The following is a 21,161-nucleotide window of genomic DNA, read 5'->3' on the forward strand; positions in this document are numbered from 1 at the left end:
CTTGAGACTTACCTGACAAAAATGTTAATTCCTTTTAGTCATCAAGCCAAAATGTTTCTGTTCACGCAGACTTGTAATTAAGGATTTGGAGGGTTTTAAAAAACCCCACTGTTTTTTACCTGAAAAAATGGGGTTGCACTTACCTGTAACCATTGTTCATTGGCATCTTGTAAGCAGACACACATTGGGACTGTGCAACCTAAAGCTGGTTGTGGAAGATATTTCACTAAAGCTCCTATAGGGGGTGCTCCATGCCACCTGAACCATGCATGAGCCTTGTTTCCTGTCTGATGTATCATGTGTTCTTAGGGCAGAGTGCCCCCATCCCTTAATTCTGAAGCACCACTGCTAGTCTGAGTCATTGGAAAAAGGAGAGATCAGACAAGAGTGAAGGCTCTGTCCATGAACCCAAGTTCAGCTATCTACATCAGGCTCAGGGCATGGACGGAGGGAAGGAATGTGTGTCTGCACACTGGACAAAGGTTACAGGTAAATGCAATCCCATTTTCATCATCCTTCTTGTGCTGCAGCCCCACAATGACACCTTCCTGAATTCTTACTGAGGAGATGGGATGAGCCCTTAATTAAACAAAGACTGCAAGACTACTTTGCCAAAGACAGGATCCTGTCTGTCCTGCAGGTCCAGTGTGTAGTGTCTAATGAATGTGTCTACCATAGTAGGGATTGAGTTATGGACCTTGGCGCTGAAACCATAGTAAAGGAACAGTGTCTAGTCAGGCTAAAAACCTGAAGGAACCAGAGGTGTAGGAGCCTCACATGCTACCTGATGAATTTAACCGCAGCCATAGTAGATATCTTTGCTTTTCCATATTTGCTTCATGCTTAACATTGTGTTCCGGCCCAGTGTTATTCACCGTTTGATTTCATGGCTGCATCCACCACTCTATGATCACTCAAAGTGGTGGATGCAGCTGTGAAATTAAACGGTGAATAACACTGAGCCGGAATGCAATGTTAAGCATGAAGCGAATATGGAAAAGCAAAGATATCAGCCTTAATACAAAGCGCTGGCTAGTCAACACCATTGTCTTCCCCATAACAAGCTATGGATGCGAAATCTGGACCCTGAAGAAAGAAGACAGGAGGAGAATAGATGCTTTCAAATTATGGTGTTGGAGACAAATGCTGCGAATACCATGGACAGCCAAAGTTACCAACAAGATAGTTTTAGAGAGGAGTAAATCAACCATGTCATTAGAACAGAAGATATTACGGCTAAAGCTCACTTACTTTGGACACATCATGCAATCAAACTCATTAGAAAAATCATTAATGCTCAGCATGGTCAGCGGCAAAAGGAAACGTGGTCACCAAAGGATCCGCTGGCTCAAAACGATCAAAGCCGATACAGGGATGACCATGAACCAACTATACAGGGATGACCATGAACCAACCTGCTCCCCCCCCACCCCTTCTCAGAATTCAATCAATAAGCCACCCCCCTCAGAATCCCATCAACGAGCCCTGGACCTGTTTGTATCACAACTGTTTACTGTTATACTGTGTTGTGTTTGGTTGCAATTGTTGATTATTGATGTATATGTTTTACAGACTGTTTTATGTAAGGTTCTTTGTTATAATGTAAACCGCCCTGAGCCTCCGGGGAGGGCGGTATAGAAGTATGATAAATAAATAAAATAAAAGAAGCAGTCATTGACAGAAATAGAATCACCGAGGGTTGGACATGACTGAATGGATAACATTATCATCATAGTAGAAGCCATGAGACCCATCAAATGTTGGGAGAACAGGGCCAAACACCTACAGTTCTGAGTCACAGCCTTGACAGAAGAGCAAAGACCTCGAGCTGTATCTTGGGGAAGAAAAGCCCTATGCAGAATAGCCTCAAGAACAGCCCCAATAATGTCACTGATTGGGCTGGAGCTAGTCTAGGTTTCTTAGTGTTCACTTTAAGACCCAATGGTAGTTAGGTATGGAGGACATCATCGATGTGGGAACTCACCAATTCTGGAGACGGGGCAACCAAAAGCCAGTCATCCAAATACTGATGTCCCTCCTCCAACGAAGGAAGACCACTACAACTGCCATGCAGTTGGTAAATACTCTGGGAGCAGTAGGCTAAGTGGAAGGAAATGGAATACAAAAATCTTGGATATGTGATAGAACTGAAGAAATCTGCTGTGTTCAGCGTAGGTTGCCACGTGGAAATAGTTGTTTTTGAGATCAAGGACTGCCAGCCACTGATCTCTAACCAAGAATTCAATAACTGTAGGGAAAGACACCATCCAAAATTTAGAAACCTTAAAATATTAATTTAACTCTCTGAGATCCAGGATGGGAGGGGAACCCCCATCTCTCTTTTGGACAAGAAAAAACCTGAAAAAGAACGCAAGATTCCAAGTCATTGGGGACTTTTTCTATTGCCCCCTTCTCCAGCAGTTCCTGAACCTGGGAGGATATTTATAGAAAACAGTTATCTGGAACTACAGTGCCAATGCTGACAGGAGGAGTGGAATGAAACTGCAAGTGGTAACCTTTATTAATCAAAGAAAGAACCCAGAAATCAGGAGTTATTTAAAACCAGGCAGGGGAAAAACAGGATAAATGGTCCAGAAAACTTAACAAAGATTCCCCTGCCGAGGCTGCTGCCTGAAGTCCCCTTGAGAAGGCTGATTCTGTTTAGGAAAATCCTGACTCTGGCACCTCCTGTTAGAATCATAGAATAGAATAATAGAATCATAGAGTTGGAAGGGACCTCCAGGAAGGGACCTCTTCTAGTTCAATCCCCTGCACAATGCAGGAACTCTCAACTACCTACCCACCCACAGTGACCCCAATTTCATGCACAAGTGATCCCGCCACCAAAGGTTGGGAATAGTACCTTGGAGGATACGACTTTTTCTGAGGCCTGCCCCTCCTGACATGTGTCGGCTCGAGGTGGCTAACAATAAAACACCCCCATAAAATACAATACTGTGACACTTTATTGTAAATGTTGCTCTGTTCTTTGTTATCTGTAAGGGAGGGCACAGGTTCCCCAAGGACAGCTAGGCCAGAGACGGTCTGGCAGGAAGCCCAGGATGGCACCTGTGAGAGGGGGTAATTCTACCCTGGGAACGAGGGGGCATTTGGACGGGAAGGATACATTGATAACTGCTTACTTGCCATGTATCAATTAGATTCGACTACAGACGTCGGAGTGTTCAGATATACTTCCAATAAAGCTTTCTATTAATCCAGAAGCCTAGTTGTGGGTCTGTCTGCCTTTGACACAAATGGAGACAGGAAGCACAGCTACGCTTTAGTTTGAGTGCCAGTTACTCCATTCCAAAACAATGACAATGATGAGATGAAAATGAAAAAGAAGCTTTATACCCTATTTCTCTCTACTTTAAGGCATCCCAATACAGCTACAACAAGTATGTGTGTGTGTGTGGGGGGGGGGTGTAGGTGAGCTGAGAGATTTTTGAGAGAACTATCACTGGCTCAAGGTCACACAGCAGGACTCATGTGGAGTAGTGGAGAATCAAACCCAGTTCCCCAGATTGCAGTCTGCCACTTTTAACTACTATACCATACTGGCTCTTTAATTTGTTGACCAAACAAGTATCATGTCTACTGTGCTGCAGGTTCAAAATCCTATGGATCAGCCCCAGACACAGTTCCTGTGCAACTCCAAACTGCGAATGGAGGCACTGACCCAGTGGCTATACTATGGTTCCTAACCTTATGTGCTCTTCTCAGACTCAACTGTGCATAAATTTGAGTGACAAAATGGCTCTAGGAACAAATGATGTACTCTGACTCAGGAGTGGTTTAAGGATTTACGGGGCATGTAGTAGCAAAGCCAGTTTAACTATTTGCGGGACACTAGTAAAGTACAATTTCAGGAGGAGCAGCCAGACTGGGAACAGAGGGGCTGCCCACAGTGGAAAGGGGTGTCACTCTGAGTGTCTTTAAAGAGGATAAAGGGGAGAGGAGAGAGGTTATGTTCATGATCCATGGAGGGGAAGGCATTGTGCGGGGTCCCTGGAAGTGTGGAGCCTGTAGCACATGCTAAATGTGCTACGTGGATAAACCAGCCGTGCTCTGACTAGGGAAATGTTGGTAGTATAATCTGCTGAGTTACCTGAACCACTTTCTGCAACCAATGAATTACATTGACAGTTTTCAAGTTACAGGAAATATTATCTACAAATCAATAGCAAAGATACCTGACATTTGTTCTATCAGACAATCAAAACTGACGATGGTGCTGTATTCATTTATATTCTCTCCCTAAGTGTACAATGCTGACAACTAATGACAAGAATGTTATCAGGCATTTGCAGGACCTGGTCAATGGGAGAGGACAGTAGTAGCAATCAATAGTTTTCTATCCTTATAGCAGCACTATTCAGGGTGCTTGTGTAAAGAGGTCGTCAGCATTTCCCATTACACATCTCTTTGTAATTGTTTCAATGAGTGGGGACAGGTGAGCATTTTTAATTCAGTTGAAGGTGGTATGACAGAGGTACAATTCCCCATGTTGCATGTGTTCATGCCTCTTCTTCTGTGTCATCTCCCAAACAACAGATTTTGAAGGACTTTGATTCTGCGGTGAGGAGAGAGACATGTTCTTCGACAAAATAAGGGTTTTATACTATTAATAATTTTAAAATCTGTGGTAATCTTACTCTAATTATTTTGTTCCCTGTCTTCTACAGTGTAATTCTATAATAGTGCAATCCTAAGGACTAGGATCAGAAAGCAATGGGATCAGAAAGATGTAGCTCTACTTAGGATTTCATTGTAAGTCTCTTGTAATGAAGTTGCCCTTGGTTCCTCACAGGCTGGCTTCTTCCAGTGTGCCAAGGGAGGTGTGATTGAGTCACTTCCAGCTGAATGTGGGAGAAACCCAGCAGACCCAGCAGACCTGTGTGGCTGGCTATTGAAGACTCCCCCTAAACCCTCCTCCCCCAGGAATGTACTTAATTAATGCATCACCTCTGAACCCACACTGATCCTTCAAGCTCTGACCTATTCCACCAAAGCAGTTTAAAGCAAATTGGAAGGTAACCAAACCCAAAATGCCAAGGACTCCAACATGGCAGTGGGAGAGCAAGTGAAAAATGTTCCTGTGGTTACTTAAAATCAAATTTGGGGAACTTGTGCTTGGCTCCGTTTGGTAATTTATTTAAAGTATTTATATTTCACCTTTCCACAATGCCTGAGGTAGCTTGCCATAAAATAAGGTGACCAGATTGTCCCACTTTTGGAGGGACATCTGCGGGCACCTGGCAAATTGTACTTATGTTGCAAGTAAATACATATATATATTGCAATACTATTTTTGTGTTCTATGCATTCTATGAAAATTTTTGTTGTTTCACCTTTTATGGAAGAGCCAAAGATTGTGGAAGCTTTGTGTACTATATCCAACAGGTTGCTTAAAAGTATAGGTGCAGCCATGAAAAAAATACCTGAACAAGTTTTCCATATAGAGGGGAAATCTAAAAATCAGCTGCCTGAAGACCTTAGTTTGAGCATGGGATCATAGGGTGAAAGGTGATCCACTAGGTACGTAATCCCAGATTATGGAGGGCTTCAAAGATAACCACCAAACCTTGAAATATGTCTGGAAACCAATGAAGTTTGTTGAACCATAGGCATAATATGATCATATCAGTGTAAAAAGGCAAATAATTGATTTTGAAATGTTTTCAAGCCCCATATATAATGTTATGCAATAACAAAGCTTTGAGTTGCAGTGGCATGTGTCAGCATTACTAGGCCAACAGTGTAAAATAATAGTCTTTTTCTTGCTTGCTTCAGTGCAGTGGAAACTTTCTGCACCACATTTACCAAGTCACCAATATCCCTTTTATTTCATGATAGAACAACCCATGCAAGGTTGGGGGAGGAAAAGGGGGAAGGAAGAAAAGAGAAGTGATTTTAAAACATTCCAATCATTTTCAGAGACTGTCTCTGCCACTCCTTCCAACACACACATCATTCTTATATATTCCGCCCCCAATATGTGCTCCTGCACAGGAGATGGGGCAGTGAAGTTCCCAGTGCATAAACGGTCTGAGAGCAAAACCTCTTATATCTTTTTACTGCAGAAGAAATATAGACACAGGGGAGTTCCCAAACCTGCACAGAGAACAATAGGATTATATAGTGTTAAATACCCTGTTCTTGGGGGCTTGGAAAAAGTGATGCCCTTGCAGCATGAGCTAATAGCCTGGGGTCTCTACCTCCCTGCTCCACCTCCCGGGATCACTCTTCAGCCCTTACACCAGCCTTCCAAGAACTGCTGACAGGTCCCAAAAGCTGTTCACATGCTTCTCCCCCCCCCCACCTCCAATTGTTTACATAAACAGTAGTGCCACACTCTTCTTCCATTTCTCTAGCCTTGAGATACAGACTATCTCAGCTGTAACATAAACTTTGGTTTTGTGAGAATGCTTATCAAAAACTACATTCCAGGGAGCAACAGGCCATTTTTTCTGCCTGGTAAGAACCAAAGACTTGAACTAGGAAAGACCAGGATGTCGAATTATAGACAATCCTTAATAACTGTATGATCAACCAGAAGGTTACAATCATTTTCTTTAGCACCAGGCCATCAGAGGAAAAGACAGAGAGGGGAAAGTATACATTTGAATGGAAGAAACTGAAAGTTGCAGCAAGCTGCACATGCACAGTGCTCTGTACAAAATCTCATTCTTTCCCCTTCTAAAATCATTAAGACTTCTTCTTCATGCATCAGTTCTACTTTGACAGCTAGGTTAATTGATTTGCAATGCAAATAAGGAGAAATTTATATGAGGCTTATTCTGAAGCATATCTAATGATCATCTACCCTGAAAATTTCCCAGGAAGGTAGGTCTTCAAGCCTTTATCATTGGCTGGCCACTCTCACATCCCCAAAAGCTGTGTGCCAAGGCTTTACTTGCAAGGGAGAGGGGAAGGAAGAAACAAAAATCCAACAAAAATGATGCTTCTAGGGTAGCAACGCGTGTACCATATTCCAGAGCCTTATTCTTAAAAAAAAAATCTTGCTCTAGGCTAAAGATCTGAAACCAAATCTGTATGCTACATAGGATGTAACAAAAAAGTACATTTCTTTCATGTGATGTTTCAGATAATTACAACCATGCCATGGCATCATCAAATTGTGTCCCCTTACTCACCTAACGAGGGGGCATAGAGTAAAACAAGGGTAGGTAACCATATGTCTGGGATGGAGAGGAAAGGTGGTTCTCAGGGCCTCCCAAGCTCCGGACCCACCCAGACTTGCAGTGGCTGACACCCAGCCGCAATTGCTGAATTGGGATGGCAGAGAACGGGGTGGGGGGAAAGAAAGGGGGTTGAAGGCTCCCACCCCACACGGACTGGCAGCAGCCAATGCCCAACCACCAAAGCTGCAGCAAGATGGTGGAAGGCAGAGCTGAAAGGGGCAGGGATTCTGACACCACACTGGTGGAGGATACAGGCACTGCAGAACCCCTGAGGAGACCCGCACTGTGCATTCCTACACACCAAGGTTGGACTCAGCCTTTGAGGTATTCAAGCGCTTTGCTTTTCAGATAGAAGTACAGATGAAGAGGAGGAGTCAGATACCTCCTCCACAGTCATGGAACAGGGTAGAGAGGAAGCCCAGATGGATTTTGCCCAATTTGGCAAATGGCTGGTAGAGCACCAGTCACAGGCCTGGCAGAACACCATGGACCGACAAGTTGCAGCCCAGGAACACTGGGTACAGGAGATGCAACAGGTCTTAGCGGGAATACTGGCATGAGGTGGAGCGGCAGTAGGTGAAGCTGTCCTGCTGAGCAGATCCCCTGGCCTTCCCTAACCTGGTTGGGACCAGAAGATGATATAGAGGCCTATCTGGATACTTTTGAGAGTACGGTGAAGGGAGCCAGGTGGCCCCAGGACCAATGCTCCTTTATCATTTGACCTTACTTCACAGGAGAAGCTTGAGCAGCTTTGAAAGACTTGGCTAAGGAAGAGTCTGCCAACTACAGTGTCCTGAAGGCCATACTTGACTGGTTTGAGATATCCCTGGAAACTTATAATCAAAAATTCCAAGCCATAACCTTCCAGCCAGGGACCTGACCCCGGGTCATGATAAACAGATTGAAAAATGCTGCTAAACGATGGCTACTCCCCGCAACTGAAGGGGATAAGAGGGTAGTCAAGAAGGTGGTACTGAAGCAGCTCTTACAAATCCTCCCCAGATGTACCCAGCACTGGGTGGCCTGTCAAAATCCAAGTTCACTGCCTCAAGCTTCCAAGCTCTTGGAGGCCTTTTTGGCAGTGGACCATAGGGAAGCAGAGAAGGAAGGAAGCCAGCTGGGTACAGGGGTAAGTGGGGGGAAATGGGCTGTTAGTATACCCGCAGGAACAAGTTCATCTACAGTGTGGCCCAGGAGGGCCCGAGGGTCCCTACACCCCTCCCCGCAACCCTTGTGGATGAACAAGGGAGCCAGGGGAGAATCAAAACTAGCCTTGAGCTCAGAGAATACCGGAGGGGCCCGACCAGACACCAGACCAAGAGAAGAAAGCTGGATTCATAGTGAATCCCAAGAAAAGTAGGCTCAGATTCCAGAGTCTCCAATATCTCAGGTTTGTGGTGGGTAATGGTCAGCTGAAACCCACCCCAGAAGGTAGTGAAGTTAGAAATGTATCAAAAGCCCCAAACAAAATGCCATACGCAGCAATTCCTAGGGTTTGTGGGTTACTACCATAGATTCATTCCCCATTTTACAATATCCACAGGGCCCCTAGCAGATACCTTAGCAAAGATTCAGACCTCTAAGGTCTAGTGAAATCTGGTGATAGATCAAGCATTTGAAGACATTTGTGACAGCCTGTCACACGGAGCCGTACTGCACAACCAGGACTTTGAAAAACCCTTTATTGTACAGACCGATGCCTCTTGCATGGGGATAGGAGCAATACTGGCCCAAGATATTGGCAGGGTGGAATGGCCCATCTGATTCCTGAGTAGAAAACTCACCCTTCAGAGACCAGATACTCCACCATAGAGTGGGAAGTCTTGGCAATCTGCTGGGCAGTGGGAGGCCTGCGGTTTTACTTAACTGATAACTCTTTTGTCCTCATCACCGATCATATGCCCCCTGCAGTGGATGGCCAAGGTGAAAGACAACAATGCCCATATTTTACATTGGTATATGTCCCTGTCCCCCTTTTCCTTTCAGGTGACATATCGTTCAGGTCATCTCCACACCAACGCTGATTTTGTCTCCCAATTGTTCGAAGAATCAGAGCCTGAGAATGTCTGGGACAGACCAGAAGGGCAGTTCTCAGCCCCCCCAAAAGGTCCTGCCACACCCAGACTTGCAGTGGCTGACACCAAGCCATTAAAGCTGCAGTAGCATGTCAGAAAACAGGGAGGAAGAGAAGGGGGGTTGTAGGCTTCCACCCCACCTGGACTGGCAGCGGCCACTGCCTCACTGCCAAAGCCACAGTATTGCCAAAGCTATGGAGTCTCTACCTTTTGTTTGGGTCTGAGAAGGTGCAGAAAGATGGTGGAAGGAGGCAGGACCAAAAGTGGTGGGGTTTCTGATGCCACACCATAAAACATGATGATATCAGAACAACGAGAAAGTGATTCTGGGGGGTGGTATGGGGAGGGAGGATTCAGACAAACTTGAAACTGAGTTTGGGTGGGTAGGATGTATGCTATGCACCATGTATACCTGAACCTGCCTGCACTAGCAGATGAATACATGAATACCAAGTGAAAAATGGATATGTTATTAAAGCATCAGAAAAACATCATTGTATTTGATGCCAGAATACAAGGGACAGCCCTTCAGTGGCTGATCTCCTTCCTCCGGGATCGTGGACAGAGGGTTGCAAAAGGAGAGAAAACATCAGGCTGCCGGCAACTTACTTGTGGAGTCCCACAAGGAGCGGTCCTCTCTCCTATCCTATTCAACATCTTCATGCGCCCTCTTGCACAACTGGTACGGAAGTTTGGGCTGGGTTGCCATCAATATGCAGATGACACCCAGCTCTTCCTCCTGATGGATGGCTGCCCTGACTCTCCCCCAGAAGCATTAGCCAGCTGCTTGGAAGCAGTGACGAGACGGCTGAAGCAGAGTCACCTGAAGCTCAATCCTTCAAAGACAGAGGTCCTGTGGCTGGGTAGGAAGGGCCCATGCGAGGAAGCGTGTCTGCCTGCCCTGGATGGTGTGCAGCTCTCTATGGCTTGCTCCACCAGGAATCTAGGCGTGATTCTGGATGCTTCCCTCACAATGGAAGCCCAAATCACAAAGGTAGCGCAGCTGGCATTCTACCATTTCCGCCAAGCCAAACTACTAGCACCCTACCTGCCCCCAGAACACCTAGCCACAGTGATCCATGCGACGGTCACTTCAAGACTGGACAATTGCCCTTTTTATAAATACAGAGCCATCTTAAATAGCCAGGCTGAAAGTCTCATGTCATTTGATAGGCTACATGAAGTTTAAGCAGCTCTGCCCTGGTCCAGTGGGAGTCTTGTATGACAATCAAAAGTGGATAGATTCAAATGGGGAGCCATGTTGGTCTGAAGTAGCACAATAAAATCAGAGTCCAGTAGCTTTGCCTCTGACCACTGACAGAGTAGGAAGGTGCCTGGGAGTTCTTAGTCTGAGGAAGAGTGCTTGCACTTGAAAGCTTACACCTTGAATAAATCTTTGTTGGTCTTCAAGGAGCTCCTGGACTCTAATCAAAAGTGGAGAGAGATATGATGGCATCTGCTTGCTGAAAAGCAAATAATTATTTTCTGGTCTGAGGTACAAGAGTTATACCTAAGTTTGTCGTACATCTTAGGTGTTGTTTCGTGTTAGCATGCCTAAATTCTCTCCTGATGGCCTGGTTGAGAGGAAGGTATAAAAATGTCCCCTATACTGAGTGCTCTCATTCCTGCCAGACTAATCAATCTGCAATAGCAAAGCATCTACTGCTCTACCGTCCAATTCATGCAGTTGCTCGGGTACACTATCTCATGCCATGATTGAGCACAAGATCAGGCTGCACTGACAGAGCTCAGGTGCACTGCCTTCTAGAAGACAGAGACCCAGTGATTTCAGCAGATGTAGCTGGATTCCTATGCAAAGCCCTTTCACCAAACTGAATAGAAGAAGAAGAGTTGGTTCTTAAATGCTGCTTTTCTCTACCGGAAGGAGTCTCAAAGCAGCCTACAATTGCCTTCCCTTTCCTCTCAACACAACAGACACCTGTAAGATTGGTGAGGCTAAGAGAGCCCTGATATTACTGCTTGGTCAGAATAACATTATATCTGCTTTTGGCATTATTTTTTGTTCTAACATTGTTTTAATATCTTAACATCTTTATGTAGTAATATTCGTGTATTTTATTCATGATACCTTATTCATTAACTTTTTGCTCTCAATTATTATGGCTTTTAGCGGATGTATCATTTATATGGGTCAAATGACTGAATAAACTATTAGAGTCAGAGTCAGAGTACCTTTATTGGCATAAAATTGCAAAGCATAAAACGGAAACTTTAAACAGTTCCAAGTGTAGATTCCATCGTAGAAATATTTTCATTTAAAATTGCCAGCAAAAACTTAGCTACTTTTACCATAATTGCTGAGTCCCTCACATTTAGTATCATTTTAATCCAATGTTTCTCATTAATACAGGTGAATTTCAATTTCTTCAGATAAACTATTACACACACACTGCTTGGTCAGAACAGCTTTATCAATGCTGTGGCAAGCCCAAGGTCACCCAGTTGGCTGCATGTGGAGGAAGTGCGGGGAATCAAAGCCGGCTCGCCAGATTAGAAATCTGCATTCCTGACTACTACACCATACTAGCTCTAAAATAGTGCCTGTTTATCTATTTTATCTAATTTTTGTTCTTCCTAATTAACATGCTATTTTCTTCTGATTATTGTTACTCCATTTACAGATTATACCATTAAAGGTTTATTGATTGACTAGTAAAAAAGCCCATTGTATAAAGAAGACAATGGGCGCTAGCAGATGGGGGGCAGGCGAGGGGCGGAAGGCTACCTGTTAGAGGAGGCTCCTGGCGGCTCCGTGGCTCCTGACGGGTGCTCCTCGGCGGTGCTTGGCGGATTTTTTTCTTTCTTTCCGTGGCTCCTCGGAGGGGTGTGTATTTCTGTGACGGCGAGGGCAGGGAGGGCCCGGCAGGCGCGCTGTGCGCACGCGCGCTTGTTGTTGGGGTTTTTTTTAATGTCGGTGGCTACTGGAAGGTGTTGTTTCGCGGCGGTGAGGGCAGGGAGGGCCTGGCAGGCGTGCTGTGCGCACGCGGAGTGTTGTTGGTTTTTTTTTTTTTTTTCTGTCGGTGGCTCCTGGGAAGTATGTTGTTTCGCGGCGGTGAGGGCAGGGAGGGCCCGGCAGGCGCGCTGTGCACACGCGCGCTTGTTGTTGGGTTTTTTTTTCTGTCGGTGGCTCCTGGGAGGTGTTGTTTCGTGGCGGTGAGGGCAGGGAGGGCCCGGCAGGCACGTTGTGCACACGCGCGCTTGTTGTTGGGTTTTTTTTTCTGTCGGTGGCTCCTGGGAGGTGTTGTTTCGCGGCGGTGAGGGCAGGGAGGGCCCGGCAGGCGTGCTGTGCGCACGCGGAGTGTTGTTGGTTTTTTTTTTTCTGTCGGTGACTCCTGGGAAGTATGTTTTTTTGTGGCGGTGAGGGCAGGGGGGGCCCGGCAGCTGCGCTGTGAGCACGCATCAGAGGATGGGTGCTCCTCGGCGGCTCCTGACGCAGCTTGTCAGCGCTTGTCGTTTGTTTTTTTTCCCCTTTTGGTGGCTCCTCAGAGGTTTTTGTTGTTCTGCGGCCATGGAGGGCTCCCTGGCTAGTGGCCTGACGCAGCGAGAGGCGCGAAGCACCTCTGCCGCATCAGGCCGGTGGCAAAGAAGCAACTGCGAGCCGCGCTGTGCGCGGCTCGCAATTGCTCGGGGCTGGGAATCGGCAGGCGCTTCAAAGACCCTCAAAATATAATTTTAACAAAGTCTGTAACCCAGTTTAGCTAAACATCTGCCATAGTGAATCACCTTCTCTACAAGCTTGGGATATGAAGATCAGGATATTAAACCCGTCAGGGTAAAAAATTAGAATGTTAAACTTGACAAGGTTTATACAGCCTTCTTACTGTAGGCTGCTTTTCAAACCACATATCCTCTGTAGCAAGACTGAAACATTTTTAGCAGCTTATATTTAAGGCTTTGAAAAACTGAAAAGAGCTCAAGGGATTTAAAAAATAGCCTTTTAATCAATACTCCCATCTACACCATCCATAAATGCTATATATTAGGGCACAAAACATAAATTTTCTATAAATCAAACCTTCCTTAGAGAGCAAAAGTTGTTTCCTTCATTGAGGGACTAAACAACAACACAGCAGATACCTATGAACTCCTTCTCAGTCAAAATTAGAAACCCCCCAATTTTACAGTATTTATTTATTTATTTATTTATTTATTTATTTATTTATTTATTTATTTATTTATTTTTAAATTTATATACCACCGCTCCCCAACAGGTCTTGCAGTGGTTTACATTAGCGATCCCCAAACTGTGGACTGTGGACCACATGTGGTCCTTCGACTAATTTGAGGTGGGCCTCGAAGGATGCCTTCTCCCCCCCCCCTGGCCCTTTACTTCATCCCCCCCCGGCCCTTTACAACACACTTCATTGTTGTGGCGTGTCTGTATCTTATTTTGAAGGGATGTTTAAACATTACCATAGCGATCAGAGAGCGTTAGGGCAGTGTTTGAGAGTAGAGGAGTAAACAACCCCCCCCCCACCGGGCCTCTGTAAAAGGCGTTGAGTGGTCTCCGGTGAGTGATCCACGGCATTGAGTGGTCCCCGGTGATAAAAAGGTTGGGGAACACTGGTTTACATGATAAAATATTAAAATACAATAAAACCCCGTAATTTACCCAGTTAGACAGTAAAACAGCACAACAATAACAACAGGCGGCAGTGGACATTCTCTCAAGTAAATTCTAAACCCATCTTGTTCAGCCTGAGGCCATACCATCCCTCCAATGAGAGAGGGAGCTGGTCTGATAGACCCTGAGTTGGAAACCTGGGACTCTGCCCTGGCCACAACCATAAGCCTGGTGGAAGAGCGCCGTCTAGCAGGCCCTGCAGAAAGCTGGCAGGGCCCTCAGCTCTTCCGGAAGCTCATTCCACCAGGTTCGGACCAGGAACCAAAAGGCCCTGGCCCTGATCGAGGCCAGGCAGACGTCCCGGGGGCCTGGGACAACCAGTAAATTCATACCTGCAGAGCGAAGAGCTCTGCTGGGGGCATAAGCAACCAAGTGGTCCTGCAGGTAGGCAGGACCCAGGTTGCATATGGCCTTAAAGGTTAATACCAATACCTTAAACTTGACCCAGAAACAGACTGGTAACCAGTGCAGATTATGGAGCACTGGCTGAATATGGGTCCCCCAAGATGTCCTAGTGAGGACCCTAGCAGCCACATTCTGTATCCTCTGTAACTTCAGGATCAAAGTCAAGGGTAGGCCCATGCAGAGCAAGTTACAGTGGTCTAGTCAGAAAGTGACCATTGCATGGATTACAGTGGCCAGGTGTTCCAAAGACAGATAGGGCACTAGTAGCCGGGCTTGGTGAAGATGGAAAAAAGCCATCCGGGCTACTTTCATGACCTGAGCCTCCATAGAATGGGAGGCATCAAAGATCACTCCCAAATTCCTGGCAACTGGTGCAGGTGTTAATTGCACCCCATTCAGGAATGGGAGACACACTTCCTGGTCCTGCCCTCTTCTCCCCAGCCACAGGACCTCTGTCTTCGAGGAGTTGAGTTTCAGGTAACTCTGCCTGAGCCATCCAGCCACTGCTTCCAGGCAACTGGCAAATGTATCCGGGGGGGGGGGGAGTCCGTCCGTCCATTAGGAAGTAGAGCTGGGTGCCATCCACGTATTGGTGACATCCCAGCCCATAGCCCCGGACCAGCTGGGCTAAGGGGGTGCAAATAGATGTTAAAAAGTGTGGGGGAGAGTATCGCCCCCTGCAGAACCCCACAAGGTTCCTCTCCTTACTTGGCAAACAGATCCTTTCAGATCATAACAGCAGAACCTCCATAGGTAAATAACTGTGCCTCAGACAACAGGTGGGAGAAAAGGTGTTTGGGCTTGTACAGATTTGGGGGCACCACAGAACCCAGTGAAGAGCCTGTTTTGAGTTTGTTTTAGTATGTTGTCCTGTGGGCCAAGCAGAAGGGGAACATCACAGACAATAATTTCTTCCCTGAATGCCAACACTGGGGCCGAAAAACAGAGTGCAGCAGGCAAATTGAAAAGAAGGAAAGGTGAATCAGACAGGAAGGTAGGAGAACTTTGCTTTGCTATGCCATGTCCCCAGTTTCTCAATATAAAATGTAGTTTCCTATGTATAATTGAGTTGGATACTGAGAATTAAGGGATCCATGAGTGGGTTAAATTTTTGAATTTTGGAACTATTTTTTTTTAACATGCACATACACCAATACAGAATTTTTACGAAAGTGTAATTCAATTTACTTAGGGTGACAGACAAAAGAATTCTAGGTCAATAGTTTAAAAATAGGAGCTGATGAAAGCTAAACTCCTGAAATTGTATCTGGGTTCATTAAGTATGTGACCTGATTTTTCAGAAAATGCTGAACACCACCAGCTCCTGCTGATAGCATGCTCAGTACTCTTGTTATGTTTTCCCTAATTTGGATACATGAGAATTTATAATGCCCAGCATCATATTCTTAGCATTGAAACTTTATTCCTGAACACAATGTTCCAATTTGGTTTGCATGGTAGAAATTGTTCTCTGTAACAAACACTTGTGACTTCAAGAGCGTCTTACTAACCCCCGAGTACAAAGCATCCATTTTGGTTAAAGTGTAAATAAAAATGTACAGATCCCTCTTCACTTTGAAGGTAGTTTATAAACAGGAAACGCATGATCCTGGATGATGATAATGATGATGATGATGATGATGATGATGATGATGATTACTAGTAATCAAGCCCATTGCAGTTTGAAATGCAATGGGCGCTAGCAGTGAGAGTGGGTGTGGGGGGGGGACTACCTGCAGTCTTTGGGCGGGCTTTGCTCCCCCCCCGAAAAGCGGCGCCGCGGTCACGCTTCTCAGCTGTTTGTCTTCGGCGGGCGCTAGGAGGGGTTTGGAGGGTGAGGAGGGGGCTGTCGACGGGCACGGGTCGAGGGGGTGGACTCTCCGCAATGGCGGAGGCGGCGCAGCCTACCCAGAGCTGGCGGTGGGGCTTCCATTGTCTTCGATTCTCGCTGGCGGTTCCCTCGGCGGCGATTCCCTCGGCGGCGGATCTGTGGGCAGTGGCTCCCTCGGCGGCGGTTCCCTCGGCGGCGGCTCCGTGGGCGGCGGCTCCCTCGGCGGCGGTTCCCTCGGCGGCGGCTCCGTGGGCGGCGATTCCCTCGGCGGCGGCTCCGTGGGCGGCGGCTCCCTCGGCGGCGGTTCCCTCGGTGGCGGCTCCGTGGGCGGCGGCTCCCTCGGCGGCGGCTCCGTGGGCGGCGGCTCCCTCGGCGGCGGTTCCCTCGGCGGCGGTTCCCTCGGCGGCGGCTCCGTGGGCGGCGATTCCCTCGGCGGCGGCTCCGTGGGCGGCGGCTCCGTGGGCGGCGGTTCCCTCGGCGGCGGCTCCGTGGGCGGCGGTTCCCTCGGCGGCGGGTCCGTGGGCGGCGGCTCCCTCGGCGGCGGTTCCCTCGGCGGCGATTCCCTTGGCGGCGGGTCCGTGGGCGGTGGCTCCCTCGGCGGCGGCTCCCTCGGCGGTGGCTCGAGTCAGGCGGTGGCGTGATTCGGGCGGCGGCTCCCTCGGCGGAGGCTTCTTTGGCTGGTGGCCTGACATCAGGCTGCCGGCTAGGGAGCCCCCGGCAGTCGTGCGGCGCTCCCTCGGGCGGCGGCGTGACTCAGGCAGTGACGGCTCCCTCGAGTGGCGGTTCCCTCGGCGGCGGCGTGACTTGGGCGGCGGCTCCCTCGGCTGCGGTGTGATTCGGGCGGCGGCTCCCTCGGGTTCGTGGCACCCTGTCCGGCTCCCGGCTCCCTGGCCGGTTGTTTTTTGCCGGCTTGCAGGAGTCCTGGGGTTCCCTGCCCGACGGCCTGATGCGGTGAGAGGGAGCTCCCCCAGGGAGCTCCCCCAGGCGGCGGCTTGACGCGGCGAGAGGCACTTCGCGCCTCTCACCGTGTCAGGCCAGGAGCAACTGTGAGCCGATTGTCTGTCATGAGGAAGGGTCCAATCTGGACTCATCCCGCCCCAGAACCCCTTACTGTTTTATTTAGTCCGTGGCGCCCGCGGCGCCACGGGCGGTTTACAGATTATTATTATTATTGTTATTATTATTATTATTATTATTATTATTATTATTATTATTATTATTATTATATTTATACCCAGCCTCCCCCCGAAGGCTCGAGGTGGCTTGCATAACACCGTCCTCTAAAACCATAAAATAACAATAAGATCTGATAATTTACAGTAATGGCAATGGCGATGGCTTAATCTGCTCATTTGGTCTCCGCATCCTCAACTACAGGAGGGGGGTGACCAGTTTGTGAGGGGGGGGCTGATCTTCTTTCCGCCCGGCCTCAGTTATAAGCCTGGCGGAAGAGCTCCGTCTTACAGGCCCTGCGGAATGCTGGTAATTCCCGCAGGGCCCTCAGCTCTTCCGGGAGCTCATTCCACCAGGTTGGGGCCAGGACCGAAAAGGCCCTGGCCCTAGTCGAGGCCAGGCGGGCTTCCTTGGGGCCGTGAACGACCAATAGGTTAGCCCCCGCAGAGCGTAAAGCCCTGCGGGGGATATAGGGCGAAAGGTGATCCCTTATATATGCTGGGCCTAGACCACGGATGGCCTTGAAGGTCAAAACCAAAACCTTGAACCTGATCCGGAAGGCGATCGGTAACCAATGCAGCTGCCTCAGAACTGGCTGGATGTGAGCCCTCCATGGTGTAGCTGTGAGGATTCTAGCAGCCGCATTTTGGACAAGTTGCAGTTTCCGGATCAAGCCCAGAGGCAGGCCGGTGTAGAGCGAGTTACAGAAATCTAGTCTAGAGGTGACCGTCACATGGATCACTGTGGCCAGGTGTTCGGAGGACAGATAAGGCGCTAGTAGCCGAGCCTGGCTGAGATGGAAAAATGCCTGGCTAGATACCTGTTTAACCTGTGCCTCGAGTGTTAGTGAGGCATCAATGGTCACCCCTAAATTCCTGGCCTGAGACGCGATATTAAGTTGCGTCCCGGCCAGAAAGGGTAAGCGCGCTTCCTGATCTGCCCCCCTACGGCCCAACCACAGAACCTCTGTCTTGGAGGGGTTGAGTTTCAGGTGACTCTGCTCGAGCCATCCAGCTATGGCTTCCAAACATCTGGCATATGGATCTGGGGGGGAGTCCGGGTGGCCATCCATGAGGAGAAAGAGCTGGGTGTCATCAGCGTACTGGTGGCAACCCAGCCCATAGCTCCGTACCAGTTGAGCCAGAGGGCGCATAAAGATGTTAAATAATGTAGGAGAGAGCACCGAGCCCTGTGGGACCCCACAAGGGAGCCGGTAAGGGCCCGATACTTCCTCTCCAACGGCTACCCTCTGTGTCCGGCTTTGGAGGAAGGAGCATATCCAGCATGTACCCGTTATCCCCGTACCAGCGAGATGGCTCGCTAGCAGCTTGTGATCGACCACGTCAAACGCGGCCGACAGATCTAAAAGAACTAGCACAGCAGAGCCACCTCGGTCAAGCTGGCGATGGAGGTCATCCACAAGGAGACCAACACAGTCTCCACCCCATGACCAGGGCGGAAGCCAGACTGGTATGGATCGAGCGCCGAAGTATCTTCCAGGAACGCTAGGAGCTGGTCCGCTGCAGCCCTTTCCACCACCTTACCCAGGAATGCTAAATGCGCTACTGGGCGGTAGCTTTCAGGGTCATGTGGGTCCAGGGATGGCTTCTTGAGGAGAGGGCACACCATCGCCTCCTTCAGCACCTCAGGAAACTCCCCCGACTGGAGAGAGCAGTTAACAATATCCCTGAGCTGCTCACCTATCCGTCCATCCCTCCCCTTAAGGAGTCAAGACAGACAGGGATCAAGGGGGCAGGTGGTTGCCCTCATCCTCCCCAGCAACCCGTCCACTTCGGATAAAGAGAGCCGCCTGAAGCCATCAAACATTACCTCCAAAAGCGGCTCTCTAGTTCATTAACTGTATTAACTGCAGAGAGGGGTGGTTAACAAATCAAACAAATCAGTCAATAAGCACCCTTCCACAACACCTCAAATATTAATTTGCAACATGCTGTTTGGCAGAAATGGCCTTTGGAATAGATGGCAAATGTATCTGTATGCAAAAGTTACAATCTTCTCCCAAGGAAAAAAAATGGACAGCAGCCAGACACCTGGGCTGATTCTGCACTTACATCGTTTATTCCATTGTGGATCTTGTTGAATTCAGATCAATTTGAACTCGGGTCTTCCTCTACCCCCCCCCCCCATTGAAACAGAAAGTGTTCTGCATGTGATTATGGAAGCTGAGACGGGGGGAGCCAAGCACAGCAGGAGCCTCTTTCTTTTCTTGAATGGGGTGGGGGGAGAGGGTTGGAGACAGCAGAGGAGGGAGAATAAATCCAAGTGGAAAATCTCTGCCAAGAGAAGTTCGGGCTTCAGGAGCTTCTGCTGAGACAAATTAGGGCTTCCCCTTTAAGAGAAGCCTTGAAACCAGGGAACTGACACCCTGGTCAATCAGGGCTTTTCTACAGCATTGGAGACTCAGCAGCTGTATAGAATCAATTACACACATTTTTTCCCATTGTCCTTTTTATTTCTTGATGTGAGCTAAATTTCTTAACTCGCTGCTGTGTAAAAGAAAACTACATTCGGATGAACTTACAATTCAGTTTCTTTTGACATCCCAGAACCCTGATATAATTGAACCAGTTGCAAAGTTTTTATATTTTGTCATAAGAGACCATTAATGTATATTGTCCTAATCTAATGCATGATTTCTGCCTTTGTTTACTTTGTATAGCAGTGGATCCATTTGCACTTTCCTTCCTTGTATTGTACTTTTATATGCTATTAAAGGCTTGTTGTTGTTGTTGATTCAGCAGCAAGTTATTTTGGGGAAAGCAGAGAGCTGCACACTGGCTCATGCTGATTTTTTTAAATATTGAGGATTATATCCACTCCAGGATATCATGGGGGAAAGGTAGGGTCACTCCAGATCAATCATGCTTATTGCAGATGAAAAATTTAAATTGCCCCAAATCAAAATGGAAATAGCATTCAATGTAGATGGCAGGGATTGAATCAACCTGGGATTGGAATAAAAGCTCCATGCAGATTCAGCTCAGGTTTCCAGCCTTTCCTGGACTGTTTAGATTAGATTATTGGGATGTCAAGGGGAAGATTCACTAATGGACTCCTCTCCTCACCCAAAATAGGCATGCATATCTTTGGGACCTCCTGTAAAGTGGTACTAATCTCATCTCCTTCACTTCCTGCTGTGATGCCGGACTTGTCTTAATGGCCTCCCCACAGCCCCAGGGAACTACAGCTGCCTGGGCCTCCCTTGCTCACAGGACATTAGCCCGCCGACTGCCCCCTGCACTGGCTGCCTCTGTGCATCCCCTGTGCCCCCCCCCCACACACACACACCGTCCCAGCTCTCCTGGTGCATGAGCGCTGCCACGCCACCATCGCCCCATGATTCCTAGAGTGATAGAGTATCACTCCTGGATAATGTGACAGCAGCAAGTTAAAAAACAAGTTCTCCCACCATCTAAAGGAGCATCTATGGGAAGAGTGGTTTCTGATGGAAAGTCTCCTATCACAGTGGGAGATTTGGCAACCCAATTTCAAATAGTTTTGTGATGTGACTCTAAACCAAAGGATTATCTGAATAATAAATATTAAATGTACTACTGTTAAAGCTATTTACCAATCAACTTGATTTTTGAGTCAATGCCTGTGCATTTATCTCAAATCCCAGGTGGACCTGAATAGAGTCTTAGTACTGAGGTCACAAACTGCAGCTGTCTGTATAAATCCTTTATCATATTGGCAGAAAAATATACACAATCTCAATTGAATGTAATTAACTTTGTCATTATACAATTAGCTAGCTTTAATGGCTGTATTAATAAATTGTACTAACTAACAAGGCTTGACAA

Source organism: Paroedura picta, chromosome 3 (genome assembly GCF_049243985.1).
Source record: "Paroedura picta isolate Pp20150507F chromosome 3, Ppicta_v3.0, whole genome shotgun sequence".
Lineage (NCBI taxonomy): Eukaryota > Metazoa > Chordata > Lepidosauria > Squamata > Gekkonidae > Paroedura > Paroedura picta.